We start from the raw sequence: 11,958 nt of genomic DNA, 5'->3' as shown, positions 1-11,958 counted from the left end.
GAAACCACGAAAATGACTCCGCCTTCAACAAGTCCAACCCCGGAGAGGAGGGCGCGGGGCTGAGGCGAGCAAATCACAACCTGCCCCTGCTCTTTGCATAACAGCCAACAGAGAGGGGCAGTTAGAGCCAGGAAGGCTAATCAAGGCACGGAGAGCGCGAACAACGTCTGTTGCAGACGACTTTCAGGCTACGTCTACACGTGCCCGGGTATTTTTTTGAAAACGCAGATTTTTCTGTGCGTTTGCATATTTCGTCCACACGTAAACGGCGTTTTCGGTCACTAAAAACGGAGATTTTTTAAAACTCCTGCCAGGGTGGAGATTTTCGAAAACTCTGTTTTTGCGTTTATGTGTGGACGAGGAAAACTGAGAAAACGCAGCGTCAAAGGTGTGCGCCTTTTTTGACGTCACACTGTGCGCCAAGTTATTGTTTCGGTGAAATGAATTTCTACAATGGCGGACTTAGACAAATTACTGTTAATTTTACTCTCTGCAGTGTTTAAATGCTTACATATACACACACAGTTACTGTCCCCCCACACACAGGACTCAGTTCTGCTTCTATGCGCCATCTTTGTTTACGCTTTCCCACCCAGGCTTCTAGACTTCTGATTGGCCAACATTTCTACACGGTTAGGAATATATCGCCACCTGCTGCTTTGGCATGTTCCTGGCAGCGTTTTCCTTCGTTTTTGGTTTTTGCGTGTGGACGGGATTTTTTTTAAAAACGAAAACGGAAAATCTCCGTTTTCAAAAATACATGTGGACATAGCCTCAGTCTACGGTGCTGTCATGGCAACTACAGTCCCCATCACCCTGACTCGGGGGAGGGAACAAATATGACCTGCACTGTCAGGCAATCTCAGGGGCCCAACATGAAGCTAATGAGGAAGTTTTAAAAGCTGCAGTTCCTCTGATGGCCACTGGAGGCTTCAGCAGTGAATCAGGCCCCATAGACTCCATAGCTAATATATTCCTCCACAGTATCGAGTTAATTTAAAAAAAAAACAAACCCTCTTTTAAAACTTTATTAGTGTTTAATGTTAGAGCCGTGGCCTCTCTCTACAGGTGGATAAAGACACAGGTAAGGATAGTAACTGATAAGAATTTAGCAATTCTGATTCCTTTATCAGCATCATTTATCAATTCAATTCCTTATCGATTCTCACTGACTCAGCTTTAAGACTCACCACTCTATGCAGTGTATGAAAGACATCACATTCGTGCAAATGAATTACATGCTGTGTGGTCAAACGTTTGTGCGTGTTGGAGGATTTGCCCTCATTGTCAGAACGACTTAATGAATTAATTTCACATTTCTCCATAAAATGACCTGAAATGCATTATCTCATGTTTACCAGTTAATGACATAAATCTATAGGCTACAGCGCCACACACCAACACAAACCCCTATTCTTCTCATATAATCTTACTCTTAGTATTTAGGTATGAATGGAAAACAAATATGAAAACCAGCACAAAGACACTTCAAAGCAATCATCACAGAGACTTTAGAAACATGAACAGGCGAAACGGAGGCTGCTCATCTGTTTGTTACCTGTTGAAGTTCAGGGTCTGGCTGCTGGGCCGGGTCAACCAAAATGGACCCAAACTGACCAAACTTCAGCTGACAGCACAAGGTTAGAAATGAATGTGGTGCAGTGTGGTTTGTATTACTCTTTATAAACATCCTGACCCTGCTTTTCATGTCCACAGTGAAATGTTAGTCAGACCGAGACTGATTCTTTTCTCAAATATTTGGTGGAGAGGCTGAGATTGATGACTGAATAGTTTTTGGGGACTCGCTTTTGTTGAAAACAGAAAAGACAAAGAACTGCGACACGTTAAACAAAAGGAAAGCCTCAGTCTGGGAAACAGAGCCGATACATCAGCAGCGAACATTAGTCACAAAGGCTGCGTAAAGGTTTTATGAAACCTGTTTTTTGCTAGAGAACAGTCTCACTTAAACATAACAACCTTGTTGTCATTATTATTATTAGATGGTAGCAAATCGCTATTTTTAATTAGAATAACAATGCAATAACTTTTCAATGAACATTATTCTCATTTATGTTAAAGTCTGAGTTATGTACAAAAAAGCTGAAGCAACAAACTGTCATGTGACCACAACAAAAAAGAGGAAGAGATGTTCAGCATAAAAGGATAAGGGAAGGGAGCGACTTACATTGCAACATGACATTTAACTTTAACCTGCAGCTCTAAAAAACACCTAATCTGTTGTTTTTGGTAGTTGAATTCATCATTTATAGAGCTGATTTCAACGTTAGCACTGAAGTTCAGAGTCACATGGTTATTAATCACATTAATCACTGATCCCGCCATGGTGAGACATCCGAGAGCGGCGTCATGACTGGACACCAGAGAGGTAGTCATCATTGCCAAATGTATTAGTGAACACTGCTTAAGACAAAAGAATTTTACAAGGAGCTGAGTAGAAGTAGATGGCACTGCTTGATTCATGGTGGTTTACAGAAGCCAGCACTCCAGGACAGTCTGGGTTTTATCAAAGCCTGCTACCATGGGTGAAGTGCAGTTAACATGTCACTGTATTTTCCTGCTTATATTATCCTCAGTAAGGGAAATCTGTCACCATGAACACAGAACCTTTTGCCGTTGTCTATGATGGAAACTAGCACATATTAAAGGAAATGAACCAGTGAGGACCAAAATGACTAACTGCTGGGTGAAGCCAATGGAAAGCTATTCTCAGTTTCTGGTTGTGGGGGGGGGGGGGGGGTGGTTGTAAATTTTGACTTTAAAGTTTTGTGAGAGTAGTGACACAGTCCATGTGATCGTCACAAGAATGCTGTGGTTAAAAATGTGCTGATCTGTAGATGCAGCCCAACTGAAACCAGCCAGACAGAACTGCAGCTGAAATAAGTTAAAACATTTTCGACAGCTAAAAAAAAGAAACATACAATGTGACCCGTATGACACCTTTTAGACAACTTTAATTTTTTTACTTGTCAGGGATCTTGTATAAAAACATTGATTCCATGTGAGAAAAAGATGCCTTTCACTAGATTTTGCTGCTAGCTTCCCAGTTGCTGCCCTGAGGCAGGTGCACACAATATTAAACGATCTATAAAATATAAAATGCATACCAGAGATATACAATCAAACATACATGCAAAGCTTAAAAGCGCTGCATCTACCACTCCCGCCCACAAAACACATTCACCGTGTTGACATTGTGCATGCACTGTTTGAAGCAAACAAGAAGTGACATGTTCTTCTGTAAATTTCCTCATGCAGCAAATTTATGATGTCACTTCTTGAATACGACACACAGGACTGAGTACAAGGTTTATCACCTGTATAAAAATGTAGACTTCAATATGGTGCAGAAACACCAGCAACACAATTCTTCATGTTAAAAAATACAGTGAGCTCAGAGAACACATACAGAAATATAAATTACCTGAGGTAGACAGTGATTAAAATGTGTGACAGCAGCAACGACTCAATGTCAGTTTGTGGAAGCAGATCTTGTCAAAACAGAATTTGTTAGTACTTGTTTCAGAAAACTATGTTTAGGAAATAAGAAGAAAAACTTTCAGAAGTTCAAATACATAAAAAAGAAGAAGGAAAAAGCACCTTAACTTCTTCAATAATATCAAAAGTGAACAGTGTAATGCACTATTTTGGAAAGCCATTGATAGTGCAGTGATAACACAGCAGCCCACTGTTCACACACATCAAGGATTTGCCAAGATTACCAGGAGGTGCAGCATTCTGAGAGCGACTGTGGATGGACTGTGGTATGCAGCATTTGAGCTGGTCTTGAGCTCACCAACAATAGTGAGTCTATGCAGCAATCACTGTTGGATCAGCTCTTTGGATATGTACCAAAACACCTCCAATCACAACATGAAAAAATGAGGTGTAACAAGAAGAAAAAAGAACTTCAAATAATGAACTGTTTTCATGCCAAGTTCGCAGAAATGTCTTACCGTCTAGATTTTAAAAGAGCTGTGATAAAGTGAATGTAATATTGCTAACTAATGTTAAAAATACATTTCATTGGATTTTACCACTGTCTGGGATTTTTGTGTTTTCAAATACGAACCTTAATAAATTCTTTGAATCCATTTTAATTCCCAGCATTTTGGTACGGGCTGATTTTTTGCATCGTTTGTCCAATAAATGACTGTTACTGAGCTGCTTTGCTTGTTTTTCTTTGACATAGTTTAACTGGCATTCCTGTTCTTGACACTGATTGGTGTTGATGAATGATAAATGTCATGCACTTGGCTGGATGCTGTGAAAGGAAGTGCTTTTCTTTATCAGGTAAAGGATCCTGCGATCATCCACCATTTCATCTTCAGTAGATGCCAAAACCAGTTTTAATGCATTTTAATTTTGAATGAACGGTAAAAATGTGTAAAAACTATTCCCTTTCATGTGTGAGTGTGTGCTGTACTTCATATTTCTACTTCACAGACTGTCCACAGCTGAAACAGCTCGCACTTCACAGATAAACAATTTTCCACTGGCTTAGTTTCTTATTAATAGATACATTATCTGCTTTTTTGTTGTTGTTTATTGCGACTAATTCAAATTAGAAAGAAAAACTGCTGAGCAAAGTGCTGTGAACATCATGTTGAAAAAGTGCTTTACTGGTAAATACTAAGCCCTTCATCAAGTGGCACTCATCCATTAGTGGACCACTTCTGGATGAGTGAATGGACTCTGCTGGTGCTTCTGTCATCATATGTTCTTATGTCAAGCTCCACTTTCAACAAAACCAAATATGCAGAAATATAAATTACGTCAGGTAGAAAAATAGTGACTTTCTGTCAGGGGAAAGCAAGGCAAGCAGTGCTTGTCAAGTGTAAACTAAAACAGTCTGTCAGTTAAAATATACTAACATAGAATTGTCTCTCTTTTCATCTCATATGGCAGAAGAACACATTAACACAGTGCATTTGAATACAGTGTGACTTAAAAGCAAACAAATTAAAAATAGCATAAAATTTAAAAGATAAATGATTAAAATGGAAGTGAGTCACGAACATCAAGGACACAATGAAGTCTATTATTGAACTTACAGAAATTTAAAAATTAAAAGACACAGAGGTACATTAGGAAGCCAGAACAGCAAATGCTCAATTTGCTTTATCTTGAAATATGAAGCAGAAACAGTTCATCTCAGTTCATTTTGAATTTATTTTATATGCTGTCAAATTAAATTAATAAAACAAAAAGAAAAAAAAAACAACCCAACAATCATATGATCCCCCTCTGAGCAAGCACTTGGCGACAGTGGGGAGGAAAAACTCCCTTTTAACAGGAAGAAACCTCCAGCAGATCCAGGCTCAGTGAGGGGCGGCCATCTGCCGTGACCGGTTGGGGGGTGAGTTGAAAATAAAATGTTTAGGTGTTATCTAAGTGGAACCGCTTGCTGGGCGGTATCACTTGTTGCTGATTTTCAGTTTTGGATCTTTGAATTATTCTCTTTAAAATATTTACATTTTCCTTTTCTAATGTCCAACACATTTTCCTCAAAAGATTTTCCCGATGTGGGATTTCTGAACGTTAAAGAGGAATAAGTGCGATCAAAACGAAGCCCACAAGGAGAATTAGAGTGAAGCCCACACCCTTCAGAACATCTTTCCACCAGCAGCGATTGGATCTTTCATTTGCTGCTGGGTTGGTGATGTGGGCTCTAAAACACTGAACAATGGCTTCATCTACTGCTTGATCCTGGTGTATTATCAGTGATTCTAGATTCCTCCTTCCACCAAATTTCTTCTCCAGCTCCTTAAGAATTTTCTTACATACTTGTTTGGTTGTCCTTAAATGTGGGCAGGAGTTTTCAGCCACATGGAGGCCCTCCAGTGTCTGCGACACCAGGCGCTTTATGTGTGTGATATACTCCTCTTCGCTTCGGCTCTTATTGGCGTGACATTTGGAGAGTAATTTTACCATGAGCACGGAGACAAATAAACGAAGCTGATCCTGGCTTTCTGCTCCCATTGGAGCCCCTGAGGGGGGAAAGGGATCAGCAGGTTCCTGCACTGGTTGTCCATCCAAGGTGGATTCAGAGTTTTCCTTCACTTGAATGACTCCCTGTGATGTATCTGTAGATACAGAGTCTTCGACAGTCATTGTTGACCGCTGTGTACTTTTGACAGTGTTTTCTAAATTGACCTCGGGATAATTTTCCTTCACTTCAATGTTTTCTATGTCTTCACTTATAGAAGGTTTCATAGTAATTACAGTGAAGTTGTTTTGGGGGGTTTTGTCAGTGATGCTTTCTGCTCTCTGTTTAAACTTTCTCAAAGTTGAGAGTGTCTCTGGGTTTAGTGTCAAGCTGACTCCAATTTGAGCCCTATAAGTAGAATGCAGTCATTAACACATCAAAGGACACGGTCCAATGACGATGACGTCACACAAGCACGTGCGCACGCCCACTCACACACACATTCTTGTTTTTGTGTTACTATGGGGACAAAAGAAAAACACTTGCATTTTAAGAACCACACTTTAATTTCTTGCTATATTTGTGATGACCAGAGATGGGCAGTAACGCGTTACAAGTAATGCGTTACTGTAATCCGATTACTCTTTTCAAGTAACGGGTAAAGTAAGGGATGACTATTGCAAAAACAGGTAATTACATTACTGTTACTTTCCCTTAAGCATGCTGCGTTACTGCATTACTAAACCGTGATTTCGTTTGCGAGAGTGTCTCATGACAATGACGTAAGCGAGTGCGACATTCGTAGCAACAGCTGTGTGCACATCAAAAATGGATAATATAATGAGTACGGGAGAGAGTATGACCGTGCAGCGTTTAAAGCGTGGAAATACTGACCTTACTTTGAGTTTGATTCCGTAAAAAGTGACAAAAACATTAGCGTCCGCTTTTCACTGCGTGGGAACAAAACTTCTTTTTACAGCGAAAAACCTGAACAAGCACCGAGTACGCTGCCACAGGAATGTGAAACTCACAGAGAAATTCCCGGATCCTTCCACTGGCATGACCGCTGCGACACACCTGCACCAGGGCCTGCCCCACTCCTGCTAAACAGGTGAAAATAGAGCAACAGGACCGCTGAGTCTTTGATTTTATTTATTTTCTGCTGTGTTTTACTTGCATCAATTTGAAAGAGTGAGTGTAAACACAAAAAATTATTTCATTTTATATGCTGGAATATGCAGAAAATATGTTTAAAAGGTAAACTAATTTCTTCCAGTCAGAGAATGTTACATATAATTTAATTTGTGCTTGATGCATAAAGTTAAAAGATTAAAACTAATAAAACTAGTTTTAAAAGGAGACTTTTTCATTTGTTTACATTTTATATGATGGATGATAAGTTATAAGTCACTTGTGACACATAAAAGTCAGGGTATGGGTTATATTGACCACTTTACATGGTGTATTCTTCTATAATAGAACAAATAGTAAGTAAGCTGAATTGTTTGCTGTACAGAGTTTGATTGAGATTATGCTCTGCAGGGTTGTCTGGGTTACACAGCAAAATCAATAAACTGAACATCACATTATTTTCCATACAGTGATCACAGAAAGAGATGTCTTTCTACAAACCGAACCCATGAGAGTTCTACCAGAATCAATCCGTGGAAGGCTTACTATTGTTTAGCCTTGGTTGCGTTTCATAAAGCGATGCTGTATAGTAGGTCAAAGACTTACAGAATTGTAGAGCATTTAATGCCACTGAAGCCTTTAGCTGAACATAAAAGCTAAAGCTGTCAATTAAACAGTAAATGGTTATTATATAGTTTATTACTAATAGTGTAGTGAAAACATAATGGGCTTAATGTATTGGTTGGCCATCAGCCCTTGAGTTCTGTTTCTTTATTTGGTCACCCATAGAGTAACTGAAGCTGTTCTGTGTCACTTTTAAACACCCTTTTGTTCGTCTGATAACACAGAGAAATTTGCCTGACTGCACCTGTGATTTATTAAAAGGACAGTTAAACATTTTGGGAAGTAATCATACCCAGTGGTGAGCTGGGACTGATTTTCTGGCAGGAATAGAAAGGATTTCCCTACTCTTTGGCCTGTTTCTGTGTAGTATAAACAGAAATAGACTTTATTAGCAGGGTTTAGCCGATTGTCTCCATCTCTGACATCATTAACCATTTCAGGGTTCAGTTGCTCCTTCAGTTCCTTCAAAATCAAACCCTGACCCCTTTCTGACAGTTTAAAACAGCCCAAATTCTTTCTGTTTCAATTTTTTGTGTGTTGCTGTTTTCCCAATGTCCTGATGAATAGAAACAAATGGACAAAACTTCAGGTGTTCAAGAGAAAATCTGAGATGATCCATCCACAACACAAGGTTAGCCATTGTATTTGGATTGCTTACTCTGGCCTTTGAGTCCCATTTTTGAGGTCCAACAACGACTGTACTATTAAAGGAGATTGAGAGTTTTTAACGTTTCATCTGAAATAATGACCCCTTTTTATAACATTTTTATTGAATCTATTTTAATGTTTCGTATCATTGCTTGGTATGGTAATTTCTCCTTGACCAGCAAGACCAGACTTGGTAACCTGGTTAAAGTGGCTGGTCAGATTTCAGCGAGGTCTCAGGTCCAGCTTGTTCACTTTTATAACAGGCAGGTGCTGATGATGGCGACCTCAGCTGCTTCTCTCAGGTTGCCTGCAGTGAAGACCAAAAGACACAGAGTGTCTTTTATACCTTCTGGTATTATCATGATTAATAACACTAAACCATAAGCGTTGTTACCATCACTACTGCACATTGCACTTTGTTAATGCTACTCATAAAATTTGGGCTGGTTTCTCTCTCTCTCTCTCTCTCTCTCTCTCTCTCTCTGTGTGTGTGTGTGTGTGTGTGTGTGTGTGTGTGTGTGTGTGTTGACATACTGCAAATCAATTTGCCATTAGGGACAATAAAGTTACCAGTGACTATTGAATGACTTTAAAAACAGGAATTAGGTGAAGATGTTTGAATTTCTCATGTATCTTCTCTAACCCACACAGGGTGAATTATAAAAAATATACACAAATATATACATACACTCACCTAAATCTTTTACTAAGTGTCCACAATTTGGGGGTTGAGGTCAGACTTTTGGGAAAGCCATTGTGGAAGCTTAATCTTAGTCTCTTTATTCATTCCAAAACCAGTTTATATGTCTGTGAGATCCTTGTTCTGTTTAAACACCCAGTTGTAGCCAAGTTTCAATTGTCTAGCTGTCGATTTGAGGTGAAGTTCAAGAAGTTGGAGGTAGTCCTGCTTTTTCATTAATACATCCAGTTTGTGGGATATACCAATATCACTGGCAGCAAAACCTCCCTAGAGCATGATGTTACCACGACCATGCTTGATAGTTGTTACAGTGTTCTTAGGTTTGAAGGTCTTGCCTTTACTTCTCCAAATATGTGGATTAATATTTATTTCATCTGACCACAAAACTTTTCTTGGGCACCTGTTTCAGTCAGGTTGAAGGTGTCAATTTTGGAGCAGGGAGCTTCTTTCTTGGGCGGTACCCTTTCAGGGCATGGAGATGTAAAACTGGCTTCACTGTGGACAGTGATGCTGGTGTTCCAGCAGTTTTCAGTTCATGTCAGGCTTGAGCCTGGGTGGTTCCTGTGTTGCTGCTGAATATCCTAACAAATTTTCTCTCATCTGAGGGTGACAGTTTGGGTCCTCTCCCAGACCTCGGCAAGGTGGTTGCACATCTGAGTTACTTGTATTTTCATACTGTTGTTTGAACTGTTGATCTTGAAATCTGCAGTTGTTTAGAAATGGCTTCACAAGACCTTCACATTCTTTCCGAGCCCCTGTCTATATAAACCAGGCTGATTTAGATTTGGTACAAACATTTTTCATATTTTACAGGACCCTTACAAAAAGATCCTGTTTTTATTCCAGCTCAGAACAAGGCCAAAGTAGTAAATGTCAGTCAGATTATCTTCTGAGAAGCAGGAAGTGACAGAATATAAATTGAATTGACATCTGTGTAGCCTAGAGTTATTGGCCATTCAAAGTGCATTTTATAAACCACAATCACAAAACACTTCAACTCACATCCATTTTGCCATCACTTTAAAACCACCAATTAACCACCGACATTGTTGATGGTTGATTGAAGAGGGGTTTCATCTTTCATCTTAAAATGGAATATAATTGGATTTTGCCTTCAAAAGGAAAAGAGTAAACTAAGAATATTGTGTACATTCAGAAAGAGATCAGCTTGTTTTGTTTAAATTCATAACCATACTATAAACATTAATTTGAGAGCCTTGTCTGTGTAATGTGGGCTTGTGGTTCCTAAATAAAAGGTGGTTCCTTAAATTAAAGCATCCTTCATCTTTTTCACAGATCTTATACTGATGACAAGAGAGATAAATAAAGTTAGACTAGCTCAGTATAAAGAACAAGTAGCCTGTTCTCTCCAAAGGTAAAACTAATTCACCTTTCAGAGTTTCCTGATTTCAAGTTCTCAAGATACAGGTGCTCAACACTGGTACTGTACAACACAGGGAAGATTAACTTTTGACAGTGATTAAAATCAGCCCATAAAATGCATTCCCTTGTTTCAAATACGTGTATTATCCCTGACATTGAAACCTTTTCCCTCTAAAACAGCAGACTGTCTGACTCCACCGTGACCATTCAATCCAAACTAAAAACTCATCTTTGTCTAAAATTTCAGTTGATTGCTATCATACTGCCCCTATAATTTAAATGACCTATAATTATCTTCTGTGCTTTGGGTTGGTCTCACTGAATCGATTCGTCTCTAATGTTACACCATAATCCTGTTTACACTGTGACATATTTTTCTTTGCTGGACCTATGACTGTCCTTTCTTCCTTTTCTTCATTGGCTGTCTCATTCCAGATTTTTGGGATCATGATCTTCACAGATCTCCCCCCTTCCACTCTCTCTCTTCAGTGTGTAAAAATAGGACTCATCATGGTTCCTCCTTTTTATTGCACCTGTTTTGGTATTCTGTGCTCTTTAGGACTGAAGCTGTCTTTATTTTCTTCTTTAATGCCAACCTGGCCTAATGCCACTCAGCTGCATAGTTATCTTCATCTGTGTTACTATGAAGTTACAAAAACAAAAAAACAAAAACAGTGTTTCCTGTTAGCCTAGCCAAGTAATTAATTGCTTCATTGGTGGGGGTTCGCTCCCAAAACTGATCATGTTCACCAACCAGCCAAGCTCTTCCAGTCCTGCCAAGAAGATGACTAACTGATCTAAAAGATCAATACCTTTATTGCTGCCCTTGGTTATGATGTAACAGGTCTATTCAAATTATGGCTAAGTTTAAAAGTTTATAAAAGTACTGAAAAGATGCTTTTATTGCATTTCCTATGCAGTTTTAGGTAAACAGTAGCTGGATCTGCAACCACTGGAGACTTTTTTGGGTACACATGTTCAACTGCTCATAAATGCAAATAAATAATCAGCAATTTATTTGGCAGCAACATCAAGACAAGCTACATCTTAAGTGAAGTACAAGCCAAGCATCAGAATGGGGAAGAATGGCATTGTATATAACTCTAAAAGTGGTGTGGTGGTTAGTAACACATGGGCTGGTTTGATGCTGCATTCGGATACCTCCCATCTCGGATATTGGAATTCGCGAGTGATGTCAGTCCCGAGTTAGTGCATTCCAGAAAAAGCGAGGAAGAACAGGATTTGTTTTGGTTCTTAGCAAGGTAGCGCCATTCAGGTATTACTAGCAATATGGCATAATGCTATTTTTTGTGCTTAAAAAATACCTTTGTAGTTAGACCCTGATCAGTGCACTGCATATGGCTTATTTAGTGAGTCAGAAATACATTTTTCTCAATTTAATGACTACTTGATCAAATTTTTACAGTTATTATGTAAGAAATCTAAGTTGGACAAAAAGAGAAAATGACATCAGGATAAACTAGAATGTGTGGGATCATTTATCAGTGTCCCTCTCACCCAGGAT

The sequence above is a fragment of the Oreochromis niloticus genome, linkage group LG23 (assembly GCF_001858045.2).
Source record: "Oreochromis niloticus isolate F11D_XX linkage group LG23, O_niloticus_UMD_NMBU, whole genome shotgun sequence".
NCBI lineage: Eukaryota > Metazoa > Chordata > Actinopteri > Cichliformes > Cichlidae > Oreochromis > Oreochromis niloticus.
This window is presented reverse-complemented; position numbering follows the sequence as displayed.